Source organism: Palaemon carinicauda, chromosome 8, assembly GCF_036898095.1.
Source record: "Palaemon carinicauda isolate YSFRI2023 chromosome 8, ASM3689809v2, whole genome shotgun sequence".
Taxonomy (NCBI): domain Eukaryota; kingdom Metazoa; phylum Arthropoda; class Malacostraca; order Decapoda; family Palaemonidae; genus Palaemon; species Palaemon carinicauda.
In genome coordinates this window covers 90772223-90780188 of record NC_090732.1, presented here as the reverse complement: position 1 = coordinate 90780188, position 7966 = coordinate 90772223, and the positions used below count along the sequence as shown (strand labels likewise).

At 33.5% G+C, this 7966-nt stretch overlaps 1 protein-coding gene across 1 annotated transcript in view; it reads left to right on the top strand.

Annotated features, from left to right (window-relative positions):
• The first annotated feature begins 4340 nt into the window (after positions 1-4340).
• LOC137645797 (uncharacterized) overlaps positions 4341-7966 on the top strand; it is an 81014-nt gene continuing 77388 nt past the window's right edge. The window contains exon 1 of the mRNA XM_068378744.1: positions 4341-4486. The gene's annotated coding sequence lies outside the window, so the exon portion shown is untranslated. The remainder of the gene's footprint in view (positions 4487-7966) is intronic.

Here is a 7966-nt window from a genome sequence, read left to right as displayed (position 1 = left end):
TGACGGCAACGTAATGCAGAATGACATTCCAAGTTAGCCTTGCTTCTCTTGACTAACTCTCGCCTTCTCCAGAATAGCACGAGAACACGTATGGCCAAATCGAGGTTTTATGTGAAAGGGGGAAAAAAAGAAAAAAAAAAAGGGTAGGATGCTCACCTATAAACTTTTAAACAAAACCAACTGATTGCTAAACAACTAGAGTCACTGGAACAAAGATAAACCAAGAAAATCAAGGTTGAGTAAATATGAAGGATGGTCTGGAAAAATGCAAGTTATTCAGTGTGATCGGTTCCAAATCACTGAAATTCTCTGTTTGAGAATCTCTGGATATATTTGAATCCGAAATAACATTCGGAGAATGGATAGATTTTAAAGACAATATTACGCATTATTATTATTATTATTATTATTATTATTATTATTATTATTATTATTATTATTATTATTATTATCATTATTATTATTATTATTATTATTATTATTTTCCTAAACTCCCAGCTCTAGGGAGGGTTTTCACAATGCATATTCGTGAGATATTTTGCTTTCGTGTTTCCATTTTTCTTTCCACAGCAAGTTCCCTCACTTGCAAAAGCATTGTCGGTCTTTTTGGTCTTCATTGTCTCGATTGTGTCGTAATCCTTCGATAAATCATGTCAATCTTTACCACGTTTTCTTTACAACATTATAGTTTATTAGAGTGGTTTGCATATAGACAATAAACAAATGTATTATCTGTGTTAGAATAATAAAAAGAATTCTTTTACTTTACTTTAAGGGCTATTTTCCTAGTCCTCTCACACAAGGGAACCCTGTGCCCTACACGACATACGAGATCTGTTTGTCATATACATTCTTAGGTATTTAGAGAATCACACAGCATATTCCGTATTAATTGTCAAATCTACATTATAGAGGCACTTAGAAACCAAGAGTCCTCAGTTTCTTCTTGATAACCTTGATATCTTCAGTCTCTCGAATATATAGTGGGAGCGTGCTGTATAGTCTTCGGGCCGAATGTTTGAAAGCTCTAAAACCTACAGTAGACATACATCTTGGGTCCAATGATTATGAAACCATCTGTAACTATTCTTGTATGTACAGGATTAGTTGACAGATGGTTTGATTATGAAACCATCTGTAACTATTCTTGTATGTACACGATTAGTTGACTGTACGATGTATAAGAATTCTCTAAGATATTTTGGACATCCGGTTCTGATAACTTGATGGGTTATTGCAATTCTAGCTTTAGTAGCCAGGCAAATTCAATTAGTATAGGTGTAATCCTTTCTCAGAGTGGGTCACCCTTTACTAATCTTCCTCCTCTGTTTATTATGTTTTGTAATTTTCTGTTGCTTAGATGCTGTAAATGTTTTTTGAATTGTTCAAGATATATACAATTTCTTTTCATAATCTACACATAGATGGACAACACTGTTGTCATTTTTCGAAGATGATACCTGAGCTCCAAAGTATTTCTTAAGGACTAGATGGGAAGCACATTCAATGGTCACAAGTGCAATGCTTGATGGTTATGATGGAATAATTCATTATTCCTGCATTGCATTAACTACATGTTGGTGCTACAGAGAACGGCGAAACAATTAATCAAGCCATAAATATTTTGAATAGAATGGAAGAGTTTTAATTCATGGTAACATCAAAAATATTTGTGGAGTTATTTTACAAGACTAGCCAATCACTGCAAGATCCCAAAGTTAGTCTAGAAGTATGTAGGAAATTGTATGCTTCATTTTCTGATTTTGTTGAAGGTGCCCGGGATCGTTTCTATCATTTTGAAGAATATGCAAAGGAAAAATTGCCTAATGTTGAATACAAGGAAAGCAAATCTAGAAGAAGGCACATCGATGATGAAGATGGAAATCCTTGAGCCAAGAGGCAATTTTGGAATCAAATGTGGTACATAGTACATCATTATACAATGATGCCGCATTTTTTTTATTCTTAACAAAATTAGATGCTGCAGAAGAAGAGATTCGTGAAGGAGTTAGTCTAAAAGATAATTGTCCATAATCTATGTTTAGTAACAACAGAAAATTTTACGCCTTAAGCCATCATGAAATGTCTTAAAATGGCTTAGAATATAACCACCCAATTGATTCAACAAAAGATTGATAATGTGATCTAGTATAATCTTTGACATCCTCTTAAAACATAAATTATATGTCTTACACATACCATATAATACAGGCGGGCAGATAGACATACGGATACGATCGTCTCTCTCTCTCTCTCTCTCTCTCTCTCTCTCTCTCTCTCTCTCTCTCTCCTCTCAATAATGAGGCTTGTGGGAAAAACATGGTTTATTTAATAAAGTCCTTAAGTGTTAGGAAAATTAGTAAAAGAATTATGAACCAAATTGGAAGAGATTATTCCACATTAGCATAATGTGGAATACCTTTCATTACAATATAATTTGGAACCTTGAAACTTTTCCGATTTAAATTAAAAAACTACTGAAATATCATTATACTTTTCCCCTTTGTCAAATGATGATTATTATTATTATTATTATTATTATTATTATTATTATTATTATTATTATTATTATTATTATTATTATTATTATTATCAAGTTCCAATAAGTTCACAGAGCCCAATACAGTTTAAAAAGCATATCATTAGGATCCTCACTTTATGAAGATTCTAACAATATCTTATTACATTTCGGACGTTCACTTTAAGCGAGTTGAACAGACATAATCAATCATTCAGAAAATACGATTAGCATTTATTTCCCAAAAGTAACCAGTTTCTCTACGCAGGAATTATTCCATAAAATAATAAAAGTATCACTTACTGCCACATTCGTACTTTACCGTGTGCAGCAAATTTCCAAAGCAATAGCCGGCCATTTGTTAAGCCCTTATAGGCTACTAGGCGTTTCCAGGACTCTCCTATCCTCCTAGAACCTTTGAATTATACATCCTTACCACAACACTAACACTTTTGATTATTTTCATAGGACAAAACCATCCCTAAATACTGTGATCCTTACTTTTTTGTATCTACATTTCTCATATTTTACGTTCTTCGTACGCCACATATATATAGCCAACTGAGCATAAAATAAATTTCAGCGGCTTCAAATTGGTTTTCTTTCATTTGCATTTAACATCTAAGCTTCACATTCATAAATAGACAGTTATATTCCCTTCATACATTCCCTCCAGTGCTTTCAAAGACGTTCGAAATCTCTTCCCAGCTTTTACATTCGTGATATGCCGTTACCTGTCCTGCAACTCTCCTCTTCTTATTTTGCCATCATCTGTTATATTTATTCTGAAGGCAAAAACGAATAATCTGCTACCATTTTTTCAAATCAATAGCAACATTTGTTTTACATGATGGTTTCCATTTATCTTCATAAACAATAATCTTCCTGACATTTACCCTTAACTCTCAACTTTTGCATAAACATTCGGTCTCTGTATTTTCTCTTCACTAACCCTAAGCAATACCATATTAGATCAAACACCCATTCTATAGTCCATCTACGATCAATTTTAACTACGAGTTTGAGCTTACATCTGCTGTCCTTTTTCTTACTCTTAGCATTATTCCAACCATAGATGTATGAAATATAACACATCAACACCCTTGCCTCTTTAATCCCCCAAAACTTTTAATCCTGCAATACATTTTCCATGGCCTCTGCATTACCTATCTATCAATTTAATCATAAGCTTTGCTTTATGTATAGCATATAGACCATGAATTATTACTGAGGTTTAAAGCTTAAATGCTCTTATTCTTATTGCCCACGTACCAAAGTATTTTCCCACCAGCGTTTTATCATTTCATTATGAATGTTCTGAATCTAATCTTAACTCTGTGAACTTATCAATGAATGGTTTTTTAATAGATAAAGGTACATTCTCAAACGTACTAAGGGTTTTATGGTTTTCTAAAGTGAAAACTTTATGTTCGAAACAAATCTTAGCCTAAACATTTAAAAGAGTAATTAATTGATAAACAACTATAACAACGACTTTTTTTTTCTCATCGCCATTGTATTCGAAAAAGCTAAAGGAACACATTTAGCGCTCAACAGGCTACATTTTTCATCACAAATTTTCCAGTACAAAGCTCTTGGAAAAGCTAAGAAAATCTATCTACTCATACTTAAGAAAATAAAGGAACACTGTTGAAACATTTTTAGATCAAGAATAGGATATGATTAGAGCTCCCCTTTAACCTTGTGTATGTTTCATGCATGGCAGAAAACATCATAATACGTTGACGTATCACTTTGCCCAGCTTAACTATCTTATCTCACATTCCAAATATCTTTCAAAGTACATACGTAAATACTGAAATACTCAATCCGTCCTTTTGTACTTGTCAATCAAGTGGTGTCAGTCAGACCTTACCCGTCTACATTGTAAGGTCAAATTCAGCCAGCTTCCTTTGGCCTCAAACCAGTGTCGACTAAGTCCCCTGCTGATGACGTCCTGTAATAAAGGTTGGTTTTATGTGAACTTTTACATTTTTTTGGAAACCTCAGGTTATTAATCTTTTATAGCATTTCCTTTGAGAACCCTTCATATTGACAAATACCTTTCAAATTCATCCTCATTGTGCCTAATGGAATTAATTTGAGTCTCTTTCTTATACTATTTTTCTTTTTTATGTAAAATATTCAAACGGAATTAGATGTTTTCCAGCTTTTATTTCCAGAAATATCATATTTTCATGCATTACTAAGATGATTTGAGAGAGAAAAAATTTAAATTTAAAATTGCAAGAAAAGACATAAATCGCCCCTTCATCACGCTATACTAATCTGATATAATATGAATTGTAAGAATTGTAAATGTGTATTTCTCAATAAAAGGGAAAAAATCTGGTAACCAACTTCAGGACACATCACAATTGGTCAGTTTGTGTCTGTAATCCTCCACTTATGGATAAAGCATCTCTCTCCTATTCGAGGAGGAATTCAATCTTAAAATAACGTTTAGAAGGATACTGGCTCCCCCTTGCTTGATTGGATGCCCTCCTAACTATCTAGTTTAGCTGTGCATTAAACAAGAGACACATTGCCTTGACATTTCACAGTCTCTCTCTCTCTCTCTCTCTCTCTCTCTCTCTCTCTCTCTCTCTCTCTCTCTCTCTCTCTCTCCAAGAGGTATGTGTGAAGGATAAGTTATCCCAATAAAACTGGCTGTCAATTTGTACTTGAGAATGCAAGTCAGAATTGTGGTAAATAGATTCATTTGATAATAACCATCCCTAAAAGTGTACTTTATTCACCCTTACAAAACAAGTTCTCTAAAAAGTGGTTTCTTTTGAGAAAAAAAAAAAAAAATTATATGATATAGGTATAACTTCCTAAAACATTCACAATGATTGGTACAATAAGCAGGGAGTCCTACTATCATGAAAAGATAATCTTAGTATTAGAATTTCAATAGAGAAATAAATGATTAACATGTTGAGCTAAAACCTATAGAATAAACATCTGTTAGGATGAGTATATAAAAAAAAAAACTTATTTTTTTCATAATAAAGAATTAATAAATACTTTTAAGGGATGATTAAAACACCACTGACAATCATTGTCATTAGGGCTAATGAAGCAAAGAATCAGTTAACACGGTTTTGTAGACATGGAAAATAAAGCATGGATTTAAATGCTTATGGGGGATTATTTAAAGTATTAAACTGACCTTGCCATGATAGTCTGTAATTAAAAGTAAAACATTAATTGGCATAATCATGGAGGGTTACTGAAAAGGTTTTAGAGTAATTAAAAACTATGGTATAATTGAAAAGCTTTTGAAAGGCAGTTGAAATAAAAAGCCTGTATAGTATGGTTAACGTAAGAATTCCAAAAGTAGAGCATAAATTGACACGTTTATGAAATGTATAGAAAATATTACCTAATGGGAAAGGTTGAGCAAGGTCAGTGATGGCAAAGCATTTATTGTCACATTTATGAATGACTTTTGAAGAAAAACTTTAACCGCTATAATAATGAAATGTTGAAAATATGCCAGTAATTGACCACCAACACCCGAGCTCAAATATGGAACCCTGCCTGTAGCAATCCCACAGCAAGGTCTATAGATATGTGGGGGCGGGGTCCTTGTGGCCGAGAAGTAGTCTAAATCGTAACCTTACCCGTTTGTCGATGGAAGCCCAAAAGACATCTGTTGCCTTGGCGTGGTTGAGCATTGGCAAAAAATAGGTTACCTTGTTCTTTGAGGTGGAAAGTGACATTAAAGGTTGTCACTGCGCGAGCGGAAACTTAAATGGAGGCCCTTCCTAAAATGGAAATGTTCGTGAAAGTATATTTTTTCCACGTGGATCGCCCATCATAAAAAGTTGAGTTCTTTTTTTTTACTCGTTTCGTTCGTTTCATTCATACTTTGTATATACGATTTTGCCAAAATTCAAGATGTCAATCTTTCTTACGTGTTTTCAATGCTGTGAATTAACTTTGAGTGTGAGCCACAGACTTTTGGGTCTACCTAGAATAGTTCAAAAGAGTGCCACTTGAAATGTTAAAATAAAGTTAAAAACGTGCATGAGTAGTCCTAACTATATTATGTCATGGATTTAAATTATCTAAACTCCACTAGGATTAGGATAAGCATCGCATGCTAAAAACTAGATACAAACTATCTTGGGTCGGCGAAGTGTACTTCTTTTAACGTTTCAAACGAATTTAAAGGAAATGAAACATTTTCTGAAGCAACTTGAAAAAGTTGATGTCCCTTTTTATTCATGTAGGTTTCAGCATTAACTTAGTATGAACGTATTTCTTCTCTAAAATTGCAAATCTGTGTGTTTTGACGTCACTGGCTGTCTGTCTACACTCTACAATCTACATCATCTATCATAATGGCACAATTGTTAATCGGGTCTTCTTGTCTAACAAACAAAATCAAAATAAAAGTAAAGGAACTAAACAAATTACCTGAATTAATTTCTATTCTTAATAAGAAAACGTTAGGAAAAAATTACATAAGATAAGAAAATAGAATAAGTTAAATTATTAAGAAAGCGATCGGGCTATTGTGGTTTGGATGGCAGTAGAAATTTAAATCCTGGTGACTAGTTCCTGGTTCCTGGTTCCTAACTGCTCACTCCGCAAAATAAGTTTGCAGGCAATTTGTTACTTGATAGATAGGTGCAAAGCTTCTAATCTTATACTTATCATTACAATTTAGTTTTTTCCTGTAATATAAATATCATTTCCAATGAAAATCTACATTCTACCTTGAAATCAGTTGGGATAATAATACCTTGTTATCAGTTTTGGTAAACCATTGTTGTAAGTTGGGTATTTCTGAAATCTTCTTTCAGATTCATGGCCCTACTTATTTATACCACCAGCTCTCTGCTATGATCTTGCAACATACCAACGCTTATATCTTGTTTCTGCAACTTTCCTAATTTTAGGCTTGAAAATAAATGTTCTGTATTATCTTCTTTGCATAAGTCACACACATCATCGGCGTATTTCCCCCTGAAATTTACTCTTAGATTGTGCATGTTTAATCTTGCCTTCATTATAGGGACTGCCTTATCCATATCCATTTTCGTGATAAAAGGCTGTGGGCTATTTCCTTCTATGAATCAATTTTTTTATCCCTTTCTTCTTTTCTTCAATAGTTTCCTCTATCTTTTACAATTCTTTTCTTAATTTCCTATTTCAGGGTCGCTTTCCCCCCCTATTCCTTATTCTCCCTAATCCAATCTATATTGACAGCAAATTTCTTCGATGCTGCTACTCCAGCACTTTCCATAGGAGTTCTTCAATTATCTCTCTGATTAGTCTCTTTTCATCAGAGTTTGTGATGTTTCTTATGGAAGAGCATTATTTTTCATAGTCTATTCTGCAAGACGCTAGCCAGATTCCTGTATCTGTTGGGATGCCCCAATATGGAGTACTTAGAGGTTGTTCATACATATTTCTTATTATCCTGAATTGAAG